Below are 13,326 nucleotides of genomic sequence, written 5' to 3' on the forward strand. Positions count from 1 at the left end.
AGACCTGGACTGCCTGCAAATAGGGAGAGTTGCACCTCTATTCAAAAGACATGAACATCCCTTAAAAATGTCAGTCAAGTTTCTATACTTCTGTTCCTAGGCAAAGGGACGTGAAGATAGAAGGCATGCAAAAGCACAATTAAAACAAACCATTAGTGAAAGTAAGCTTGTGAATGATGTCCAATTAGGATGTAGAACTAGGATGCAACCCTCTGAATGTAAAAGACAACTCCTGTCTTCTAATTCTCTTTGACCTGTCAGTAGTATTTCATATTAGTCTCTCACAAAACACTGGAAGAATAAACGTGTGACATTCTTCAGCCAAAGGTTCTCAATATCAGATCAGACTCCTTCAGAGGACTCTACATGTTTCATCATTTATTTTCATTTCAAAACAGTGGTTCAGTCCTCCCTGCTTTCGCAAAATGTCTATGGAAACATACAATGTGAAGGTACAAATTAGCATAAATATTCATAAATAAAATAAAATACATATGTATATACATACTTAGAGGGCCCTTCGGACACCTGTCTTCACCCACTGATCCTTCAAACACAATTTGCTTCAGTGGACCTCAGCATACTGCATGCACCAGTGGGCAGCTTACTTCAGCAATTTAACCAGATCATATGTGCCCAATTGACAAAAAAGAAATGCACTTTAGTTTCAGGGTTGGTGTTCCAGTTCTTTTCTTTACCAATGTTCTTTACTCTCAATTCCATATCCTTTTATTCTTATGGTTGTTAAGTATGGCTCTGGAATAGAGCCACTGGTGTGAATTACTGGATTCTGAATCCAGAAATTCACTGCTTTGACGTAGCAACAGTACATAACAGAGCTTGCTAATCATAGCTGCTATGCCATAGTGGAATTCCTTGCTGCTCTGGCTGGACTTTCTGAGAACCTGTCAGAGCAGCTCTGCAGAGCAAGAAGCATGGTTTCTCGATGGGCGTGAGCGGAAAGCCCACAGTGGTGGGGGTGAGTGGCAGGTGGCCTCCTATTGTATGACTATCTACTACTCCCCTGCCCCTGCATAGCAGTTGAAAGTAGAGGCAGATGATTTTTGGGGCTATACATAACTTAAAATTACCAATGTGAACTATGGGAATTTGTTTAACTCAGGGTTCTGAGTGTCATCATAGACAACTCGAGCTGGCTCTCGTTGTCTATTTAATGACACTCAGAACCTCTATAAGAAAAACCTTCTCATAATTCACTGTTGTTCATCTATCATTTTATATGTTTTTTTATGAGCAAGGTGGTAGAGCAAAGATGACATTCCTCACATTGCATTGGTTATGTGTTGTGTGCCCCACTGCATTTAATGTACGGGTGTCCAGTGCTTTCCTGCAATATCTTAAGCTGTGTGGGTTTCATTCGTACCTAATTTTTCTCATCATTCTTTGTCCTCAAACTGTGTCAGAAACAATCTACTAACTTTTTTCTGAAGGCATCAGACACCGAGTTCTTATAGATGTGTAGCGCCCGAGTTTTACATCTTCATATTCCCTTCTATATTAAAAATCCCCTGTTAATGTGGGTCTCAACCAAGACAACAGCAAGCAGGAGGGTGCTTTTAAGTTTGGAAATTCTTTATTTTGTTTTCTATAGTCTTCATAGATGTGTTTTATTTTGTCAAAGTCTTTTCATAAAGTAATAAATGAAATATGTCCCACAAAGTATCCTCTCTGTTTTCTTCTTCTAGCAAGGTCTAAGGGCTATCCGGTTGTTTCTTCACACATGTCACCTCCAGGAGCAGGGCCTTGAAAAAACAACCAGGTAAGTATTGGTTTTAAAATTTTAAAAAAAATAACAGTTTCTGAATTGATTTTACTTTTCTTCATTTTTCGCTTTTCTAATAGTTGAGCAATCTTTTCTGTTTTCTTTTCTGCATGCTATTTCTTTAATTTACTACCTTGCCTTGTTTGTGTGGCTAATTGTTTTTAATTCAATGTCTGTGTTGCACTTTTCCTTTCTTATCTTAAGAAAATTAAATAATTTACCAACAAAAGACAAACATTTGTGTAGTTCAAGTAGAGTGGCAGCCTTTTACATTACTTTAGTGACTACCTCAACCATCTCACTCTCAGCTCACAAAATATCCACCCAGTTATGCTTACACACTTGCCTGGGCCACAGCTGCCCTCAGACAGTGGCGGGCTGTTGGCAGGTTCCTACACTGCTCCTTCCAGCTTTTTACCTCCTCCTCCTTACAGGCTCCGTGGCCCAACGTTTCCCAAACTTGTGTTCCATGGGTTTCTCTCCATGTCCTCATTCTCCTGCTCCAGTCAAGCATTCATGATCCTTTCCAGGTGTCTCTCTTCTGTTCTGACCCCAGCATCTGTGTTGGTATTGGTGTCCTCTTCGTTCCCTATCAGTACTCCTTTAGAGATTTCTCTCATTTTATGTGCGTCTGTCCTCCTACTGTTTTTCTGCCTTGTCTTTCTTCTAGCCAGTTTTTTAGGTCTCGTCTGACCCAGAGCATGCGCTGGTCTGGTGAGACTTTTAGTAAGGGCTTCCAAAAATGCTACCATGGCCGGCCTACAGCTTGCATGCATGTGCGCGGGCGCACGCTTTCGAGCAGAGGTGCCATATGGCTTTCCTCTCGCTCTCAAGCGCACGCGCCTCGCTTTGCCTCTCTGTCTTGCTCGCCCCTCCCCCTCCACGAGTGCGCCTTGCGAAATCGCAGCCTCGTGTCTTTTGCGAAATTGCGGCCAATGCTTGTTCTTTTTGAAAAGCATGTCGGCCTGAAGGTCTCAATGCACTATGCAGCCTGCAGCTTATGTTCATTGCTCCCAGTTTTAAAGGTGCAGCATTACGGCGGCCCTTGTGTTTCCATTCGCTCAGTTGCCTCTTTTTCTGTGGCTTCTTTCCGCCTTCCTTTCAGACTTGCTACGGTGGGTGATTTTCTAGTGTGCATTCAGATGTAACGTTCTTAGCAAAGCTAAGAAATAGAAGGAGGCGCAGGCAGGCTTTGAAGGGAAGGCGCGATAAAAGAGCAGCAGGCTGTCCCCATCTGGTCTCTTCGAACATCCCCTATCAGAGGGATTTCCAGGCTTATGGGGATTAGACTCGGGGCCCATCTGTCGGATCATTATGCACGAGGGATCTCCTGCTGTTTACTTCTCATGCTTCAACTATGTGCCATCATCCAAAGATCTTTTTAATAAAACACATTGTAATAAAATACAAACATTTGGTAAAATTACAAGAGCAGCGTGCCTGAATGCAGTGTAATTATTTCTACAGGATAAATCAGCTGAGACCAAAGCATTTATAAATTGCCTTTCTGCAAAAGCAATACTGTGTTGGGAAGGGTTAAGAAGTGAAGGTTTAAAAAAACGAAACTATAAAACAAAGCAGGTATAAGAGCGCATACGTGTTTGTGAAGAGCACTTTTAAAGCTAGCAAGGCTATTTAGTGCTATCAGACATTTCAATATTTCAACATTTCTAAACTGCTATAAGAAGCTATACTAGAAAAAGATAACAGTTTAAAGTTACCTTTTAATTGCAATATTGTAATAACAATTAAAAAAACTTCAATAAAAATGCATCTGGCATCAGATGAAAAGACGCCTTAGGAAGTTGGTGTAAAGTAATAGCCGTCACCATTTCTGACTGTATCTTCGGCATATAAACTATTATAATTAAGACTTTTACATCTCTCCATCCTTGTACCTTAGGAATTTTTTTTACTTGCCTTAAATACATAAGCAACAAGCATTGGCATAGCCAATAGGTCTCGCCTTTGGGACCTTATAAGTGTTTAACCATGCAACAGTTAATGTTGTTGCTCCAAGGATATTGTGCTGCATAACTAAATACTTATAAGGTCCCAAAAGCGGGACCTATTGGCTATGCCAATGCTTGTTTTTACTTGAACCCTGCTCTAGTCTCCCTTCGCTATCTACAGGGTATATTAGGAGCTTTTGGGATGGCTTTCTTCTTTAAGGTGAGCCTATTCTGCCACACCCTCCTCCCACTAGATTCATAAAAATGTGCCTGAAAATGTCTCTTGACCTAAAACTTTCAATTGTTCCCTCTTCTTTCTTTCTATTGAATTACACTCTCCTCGCCCTCCATCCTCTGCATGCCTCCTCTCTCTTAACATAGCTTAATAAAGTTTGCATGATTGGCAATCCTATTCTCTATAATTGTATTTATTTTCGCACATTTCCCAAACCTTATTTCATGGATGACAACTTCTCCTTCCTTAAAGCATATCTCTGCAACCTAACAATACTTAATTTACACCTAACCGTTTGCAGCAACTCACACAGTCCCACTAATGATTACATTTAATGCCTAATAATTGAATATGGAATTGTTTCCTTGAGTCAGATCCCTATAACCAACCATAACCGATAACCACTAGATTAACTACTAACATTGGGGACTGGAGTAGCATGTTATTCACCATAAAGCGCTTCAACGTCGTGTCAGAGGTATCACTGTATAAATGCAATTATACTACAATACAGTACCATCTGCTTAACCATCAGTATCATATTTACCAAGCCTCTTAGCATCCCCACTACATCTGATTACACGCCAAATGCAGCTCTTTTGTGAATCTCGTATGCCTGAAGTGGTAAAACAATGCCTTATCTGCATTAATTTCTTTAATTCATAGCTACACAATCTGAATATCCCTTAGAGGGTGCTGTACGGTCAATAATGATATCTATCAACTAGTACATTTCTAAAGTGTCCCTTTCAGCCCTGTACAATGAACTTGCCCCTTTCTAGTTCTGCATTCCTCTAGAGTCGACACTTAAAACGGAGCCTTCCTTTTACCCCATTTACTTTTGTGCTGTATCCATCCGTTCTTATTCAGTAACAGAATTGAATAACACAGATCGTGTTCCTTTTCCCAGCTATTGTCATGGATGAATGATAAAATGTTCCTACTTGTCAGCCTCTGCTCTCGGAAAAATCAATTAGGTTTCACCAATAATTTGGGTCATGTTACTGTGCTAAGTATTATAAAACAAAGTTCTGACTTTCCACCCTTAACTGCACGAAACCTTGCTCAGAGGAGTAGTTGTTTTTAGCTATAAATTTGCATAATATACTTCAACGTATTTCTAGCTCGATCATAGTAAACACGTAATTTAGCATTTCTTTCCACCACGTACATTTATTCAGTCCATCCCACTCCCAGAGATCTGCAACTATCACAGGCAATCCATGCTGCCTTTCATTATGCCATTTAGACCGTGAATCAATCTTATAAAAACTTAATTCTGGGAGAGATAAATGTGAATTTCCCATTAAAAAGGCAGAGCTTGATAACGCACTTACTCAATTGCAGTACTTTCATTGTATAGTAGTTGCACTTATAAAGTGCTGCCATCCCTGATGACACACTGATGTCATTTGCAGATTTGTACCATGCTAATCCATTGGATGTGCATGGTTGGAAGGGTGTAAGTTTATAGGATAGTCTATGTGGGATGTATTTCAGTGGAATGGATGATGGCCAGAGTTCTGTTCTTCTCAGGATATATGTCAATATGCCTTAGCATGTGGCGGAGCAAAGAAAAGAAAGAGATAGAAGGTTTACACTTATACCTTCATTCTTTCCTCAATTGATTGCTAAACCTAGGAAGCAAAAAATGTATCCTTTGGTGTATCATGTGGGCATCAGATTTGCAATTTTTAACATGCCATCACCTTCTTATAGTATGTATTTAGCTTCTCTTAATGGAGTCCATATTCCATTGATTGATGTGTTATTATGCAAAGCCCATGACAGTTGTTTAAAGCCTGAATGTGCCTTGTGCAAGTATAATTTCTCTTAACACGTTCCATTCCCTCTTATGAAGTGTTCAAAACAGAGTTTAAACTCTCTATTTGCAAAGACACCACAATTTCGCTTGACTAATATATCTATCATTGTCCAAACCACTAACGCAACTGAAGGACTATATCTACTGTCTTTGGGAATCTTACTCTGGTTAATACTGATTGGTATACTGACTAGATACTAAGGTTATTTAGAGTTTGGCAGCTATTGGGCATGTGCCAAAAACTGGTGCTGTTGCCAGTATTTTAAATTTTTACTAATGCCTTCATGGATTTACACTATTTTGTGCGATTTTTCATTCAACCATGTACAATTTTGAATGTTACTTCCTCAATGAATAACATGTACATACCTTCTGAAATTCACTCTACTACCCAGCTGGATCTAGTGTACGATATATTGATTTTCAAATACGTAAATGAATAAAACCTACATCTCTCTTGTTGAGCAGGGCTTCCAACTACTCTGTTGATGGTCACCACTCAGGGATTCAACATGCTGTTAATTAGGCCCTATAGGATGCTGTGGGTTGAACAGATGGGTGGGAAAAGATAGCACTTCAGGCAGAAGTGAGTTTCAGATGAAAGCAGCATATTGTTCATATTGGGCATATCACTTATCACTGTCTTTTAAAACAATGTATAATAATGATTTCTGGGCAAAAATATACTTAGCAAATCTATTTCTTGCTGTATGAAAGGTAATCAGGTCTTTGTACTGTGTGCAGAAAAGCTTCATTTCTATTAGCCTCCAAGATGGCTCTAGATGTTGTCCTTACTAGATTACTGGTGGTGGAGTCGAATGTCACTTTTACATCTATTGGATGAAACTCGTAGGTCTATTAATGTGCATGGTAGTACCTTATATTTTCCCCTTTCTAATACCTTTAGCTTAGATTTAAATTTAAGGTAGTCAATTTACAGAGTCATAAATTGAAAGGACACCTACGCATAATATTCCAAATTTGTTCAAGGTTGTTCGGAATGTTTACTGCAATGGCACTTTAAGTCTGAGTTGCCCACCACTGCAGATTATGGATCTAGCTAAGACAGAATTTTCACTAAAAGCATCACAACATCCCTGTAGTTTTATAAAGTACTCTAAGAAGTTCTTGTAAGTCCAGGGTTCCCTCTATTTTAGCCAGAAATAAAATTGATTTGTAGCTGAGTGTGTGGATTAAAGAGAGTTGTGGAGAAGCAATGCGCATTACACAGACAGGAATTTGGGAAATCAAGTTTGCAATTGGATTTTTCACTTAAACATTTCTACCTTGTAAATTCATTGCCATTTTATAACTTGTGCATTTCATAGTTACAAGTTTTTCATCAAACCATTGGTTTTCTACTCTCAGCTTCAATGTTATTTACATAATAATTTCACATTGTTTATCAAAGCCTCTGTTGCACCGTCTTCCAATATGTAATCTCCAACAGTGCTGCTTGATGGTGATCGTCTGAAGATCCTTTTGTATTATGCCATAGACAATTATACTACAGGGCACCCCTAGAGATGTACAATCCATCGTCAAAATGTCAACATGAAGAATTCAAACACACTCAACCACATAACATTGTCTACTGATCCTTCAACCAGCATTCATAGTTGCATAATAAATTCATAATACCAAACATAGCTCACTGTTCCTCTGTTGTATTACTCAAAAAATCACAACAAATGCCCAAGGACTGTGTCCAAATAGCTGCAACCATTGAAAGATGGGCATTTCTACGGATGTATATGGAGAAACACTTTACAACTACACCACTGCTACCCTCTGGTGTTCCATCAGGATCATAATAATAGAAATACACATTAATTGATGAAAATTCTTAGCCATCCCTGCCTCAAATTCCATTTCTTCCATGTTTCACTCAGGAGTGCGTTTAAGGACTTCTAGCTTGCTATTGCTCATTTGGCTTAGAGCTTCCCAGTGGGGTGCTGTCTGGAATGGTTGGGCCTATGCACCTCTTTTTCACAAATGTTTTCCTAAATGAATAGGGATAGAATAAACTAGGACAGTGCCCCACAGCTCAAGCTGTACCTAAGGCATTCTTCTGTTTCTTTTTTGGAAGCCAATGTCAGATGTTTGGAGCTTTCATGTTGCGGCTGCTTATTTAACTCTGGTCAGAGGCATCACCTCTTCCTACCCTAATCTCTTACAGCACTCTACCATTCTCACCAAATGTCTATTAGCAGTAAGTACCCTCAGATACAGTAGTGACTAATTCCAGGTGGGAAATGGTGGGCAGCTTGGAATATGTATCGGAGGCAAGCACTGTTATACTGCTGTCCCTGTTCTGCCTGGTTGCCTTGCAGGACTATCTAGTGTAACTCTTCTCCAATGGTTGCCAGAGCCACATATGCAGCAATGACAACCAGGAGAGTCAGGTGTTATGATATGCACATAAACATAGACATGGTCTCTTTCCACTGAGCTTCTCAAACTTGTTTCTCTCTTTTTTCAAACTCCCCTTAGTTTCCATAAAATACAGTGTGATCATCACAGTAACTAACAGAGTAGCACACCAGCCTAGCTGCCATTATGCACATACCCTTGCATATCTGGTTCAGCAAGTTGGTTAGGTTTTCACAGTTTAGTATAAATGTATCTCTCTTGGGATTATCTGATGGAGTCCATTCACTTTACTATTACAGCTCTCCTGGTGAAACAAGATCCCACTTCTGACCTCCTACAACAAACATGTGGACACTATTGCGAAAAGGTATTTATTTTTATCGAAAGCCTGTTTAGCCAGCACTAACAATGTGAACGTAATATAGTTGTTAAAATATGTTTCATGTATCTTTATTGCAGTGACGTAAATAATTAATTTACTCTCTTAATTTCTATGCAGGTAAGTACTTAATCAATAATAACTCAATCGGAATGAAAAAAAGACAGAGTCCGTGGTGTTAGAGTTTCTAAGGGTTTTATTCCTCATAAAGGAATCAGGATATCATGTTCTGACCACCACAGGGGTGTCAGAAGGGATAGAGCGCTCTCGTTTATTGACAGTACATAGCTTATATACGTGATTTATACCATAAGAATCAATGTAAGAGGCGTAACAGCTGAGAGAAGACAAGATAACATTATACACGTGATACTAGTACATCATCAAGAGGCGTAAACTAGGCGTGAACCAGAGGTGTGTGCTAGAAACGTCACGGATAAGTGACGCAAGTGGGTGGCACCAAGGGGTGGTGCTAACAGAATGTTGCAATGTCAGCAGAAATCGGAAGCTTGGATGCGCGCGCAGCTGCATGACGTGTGATTGACGGGGTGCAGGGGACTTGACATTTACACTGACGGAAAGAGACAGAAGTCTGGCATGTCAGATCAACTTGTACTTCTATCATATCTGATATCTGATGTTTAGGAACTATACTATCTGGGCGGAAAGGTTTCTAGGGCAGAAGCTGTTCTATGCTAACTGTGGATGCGTGTATAAGCGCCTGAGTGTCTACATGTGAAGCGTGGGGCACGGGGCCTTCCATGGAAGCATGGCAACAGAGGCTATGAATTACTTGCATTGAGACAGGTCGGCCTTTTGGCTCTGCAGCTGGAGAGGATGTTTACAGGATCTAGTAGGCAGGAATGTATTCTCGGGGAGCGGAACAGATAACTCGAAGGTTATAGTCAGTCTTGGCAGAAAGCAGGCTGAGCTGAGCGCGAGGGGCCGCGCTGAAAGTAGGACAGAGTTCACGGGTACAGAGGTAGCCTGGGCAGAGTCAGGAGCCACAAAAGAGGTTCAGATGGCAGGAATTCAGGGCCTACTCTTGCTAGAGCAGGAAAAAGATGTAAAGTGTACTACAAAAAGACGGTGGCATAGCATACTTAGGAACGGACTACATAATCCATTCATGGTGGATCTGAAAGAGGACAAGTTAACGGTGGACGCAAATGTATTTGCGTCTTCATAGCTGGCACAGGAGGGAAGTTACATGCACTTTAAGCTGGTACATGGAGTCGGTGGGGTACGCGCTAGGGAACACAACATGGCCAAAATTTAATTTTCCTCATTCCCTCCTTGTTCCCTACGGACCCTTCATGAAATATCGATCCTCATGAATCGATCAGTCTGTTCTTGTAACATCATTTGTTCTTCTTTCTTTCGGTTACGTTTTGAGTGAAAACTGGAATGTTCAATACAAGAAGTGGCACACAGTCCACAAATCGCTGGCCCACACTGTAGGCACAGGCAGCAACTGAATACTAGGACTAGGCCAATGCCTAGGAAGGATAGGATCTTCCATCCCCAAGCTGTTAACGTTGTCCAGAACCAACCGGACCAAGTCCAGGTGCCTGGATTCTGATGTATCTGATTTGCAATATTATGAAGACGGGTGATAGCTTGATATACAGATGGTGCGTTTTGAGGTATGAAAACACAGCAACTTGACCCGATGACCTTACAGGCTCCACCTCTATCTGCCAAGATGACGTCAATTACAAGACGGTTCTGAAGGACAACAACCCGCATAGCGGACTGTTCTTCTGTTAAGTTACCTAAGGCGGAGGCAGTTTCATTTACTACTGCTTCAAGTGTTCTAGTTAATCTGCGTATTAATTTACTATTCTGGACAGGTCCTAAAAAGAAAAAGAATCCTTTATTAAAATCAGTGTACTGTTCCCATGCCGTTTCTGTGTAGTCGACAAGTGGGACATCTCTTCTGGGTCTATTCTTTACTAGATTGCTATTTCTATGGTAATCAGGAGGAGCTAGAAAAACAGGTGGCAGGAGGAATGCAATGTAACAGGTACCATCCCAATCTGGAGGTAGACGTATGTATGCGGTATGACCACAAACAAAGTAAGAATGACTGATAGCTTTGAAAGATGATTTTCCATCATCACTGAATTCGACCACAGTAGTGCATTTACTATGACCTAAGTGTACTGAACCTTTCTTCTTGATACATAATTCACCAGTGACTGGCAGTACTGACATAATAGGTAGAACTGGTGTGGCTTCGGATTCGACAGTAAGAATCATAAGGCTAATTGTATAATTACCTAATCCATACACTTCATTTTCTAGATCAGTTCCTATTCTAGTGGGAAGTCCCTCCTTATCTGGGTAACAGACGTCTAGTAGGACCAAGTTCAGGTTTCCCCAAACCCAACCCCCATCGAAAACAGCAATGTCAGGATCTAAAGAATTAATTATTTTAAACCATGCTCCGCAGGAGCCATTGTGAGTGAACGGGTACGGAAAGAGAGGCAGAGCTCCCTTGTAATTCTGATAGGGAGGGAGTCGGCCACAGATCCAGCAGTTTGTAGCATTGTTAGTTTGATGAGAATGATGTAACATACTAATGAATGTATTGTTGCGCAGCGCAAGTCTGTAGGAAAGCTCATGAGGAGGTAACTCACTAAAAGTGTGTTCAGCAGAAACATTGTAAGCAGATTGTTCACGCTTGAAAATAGGATAATAGATAGGCAATAGGATACTAGTAACAATAATTAAAACACTGAGAATAAACATGATTATTAGTGTCACTATGCAGTGACTACGAAGTGATTTGCAATATGTACGTTTCTTTGCTTCTCTCTCTCTATCTCGATCTAGGGGATACATGTCAGAAACTATTTAACCGATTCACCTAGGGGAGGACTTAAACAATTAAACTGTCTGACTTGCTAGATCGTAATTTCATGCGATATTGTTCTTGAGGAGTCTTTTCTCGTTGCGATTCGGTAAAGTCTTTGGTAACACAGTCTTTGGTGGGGGTGGACGAGTCTAGGTCAGGTTTCAGTCCAGGAAATTTTTTTATATGACTCGTGTGTACCCACCCCTTTCTTCCCTCGATTTTCACCGCCGTCCTTGTTGTTAGAAGAACGGTCTTCGGAGACTTCCAGCGGGGCTCCAACGGACTTTTTCTGTCGAAGTTGCGGACGAGGACAGTATCACCGGGACGGACGTCATGTGGCTTTACATCAGTGTTGTCAGGGAAGGCTGCGGCAACCTGTGAACGACATGATTGGAGTGCAGACATCAAGGAGGCAAGGTAATCTGTCAACATATTAGAATCAACATCAGTAATCCTTTTTGGAATGGGCGTCCCCCACATATTCGGTGGTCTTCCAAAGACCACCTCATACGGAGATAGCCCTGATCTCGAATGGGCGACCATTCTCATATAGAATAGTGCCACTGGCAGGGCGACTATCCAGTCGACCCCTTTTTCCTGACATATTTTAGCAAGGCGGATCTTTAGTGTCTGGTTATGCCTCTCAACAAGGCCTGCGGCTTCTGGGTGTCGGACACAATGGAACTTCCACTGGTATCCCAGTAATAAGGAAACTTCTTTCATTAAGGCAGACGAGAATGGCTGACCGTTATCTGAGTACACGACACGAGGCAGGCCGTATCGTGGGAAGAATTCACGAACCAACTGTTTGGCAGTGGTCGGAGCAGTGTAATCTGAGACTGGGTATGCTTCGGTCCAGCGGGACAGAGCACAGACAACTACGAGAACATATTTAAATCCTCGACAACGGTCCATCTGGATATAATCCATCTGGAGGACTTTAAAAGGGTGATCGGGAGGATGAAATCCACCTTGCTCTACAGGGACGCTTTTACCTGGATTGAACTGACAACAGATCATGCAAGTACGCACTTTCTGTTTTGCTGCTGCTCGTAAGTGTTTATTGTTCCAGAGATTTTGTAAACTGTCTAACATTGCTTTCTCTCCTAGATGGGCAGGACTATGTGCTGTATTTATCATGACTTGAACCATAGAGTCAGGGAGAAACCATGTAGATTTTCCCTTCGTCATCCAACCTTGATCTGTCTGGATCCCTCCTAGTTCAATCCATTTCTTTATTTCTTCTGGAGTAGCATGTGTCTGAATGTCGATAACATCTAGTGTGGGATCCCTGACTGTCATACAGCTTGTCGGATCTGTTGTTTTTGTCGTATCATTTATCTGAGTGTCGGTCAGTGCTGTATGTTTTGCTGTCTGATCTGCCAGGTCGTTACCCTGGGAAACAGAATCTGTGGCTTTAGTGTGTGCTTTACACTTCATGACAGATATGGCTGAAGGCAGATGTATTGCTTCTAACAGTGCTTGAATGAGAGGACCATGTTGTATCTTTGTACCATGAGAGGTCAGAAAACCTCTTTCTTGCCACAGCATGCCGAAGTCGTGTACGACTCCGAACGCATAACGGGAATCTGTGTATATGTTAACATTTCTGTTCTTGGCTAGAATACAGGCTCGGGTCAGAGCGATGAGCTCTGCTGCTTGAGCAGACAATGTATCAATACGGTGTGTTTCTTTAATTTCAGTTTCAGTGGTCACGGCATACGCGGCCACTAACTCTCCTGTACTTGTTCTCATGCATGAACCATCCACATAAAGTGTCAGGTCTGGATTTGTCAATGGAACATCTGTTAAATCTCGTCGGGGCTTTGTTACTGCATTAATGATCTCTATACAATCATGTGGAGCTGGATCTGTCATAACTGTAGGTAACAGTGTGGCTGGGTTCAGGATACTGCAGC

The sequence above is a fragment of the Lissotriton vulgaris genome, chromosome 4_1 (genome assembly GCF_964263255.1).
Source record: "Lissotriton vulgaris chromosome 4_1, aLisVul1.2, whole genome shotgun sequence".
NCBI classification, from domain to species: domain Eukaryota; kingdom Metazoa; phylum Chordata; class Amphibia; order Caudata; family Salamandridae; genus Lissotriton; species Lissotriton vulgaris.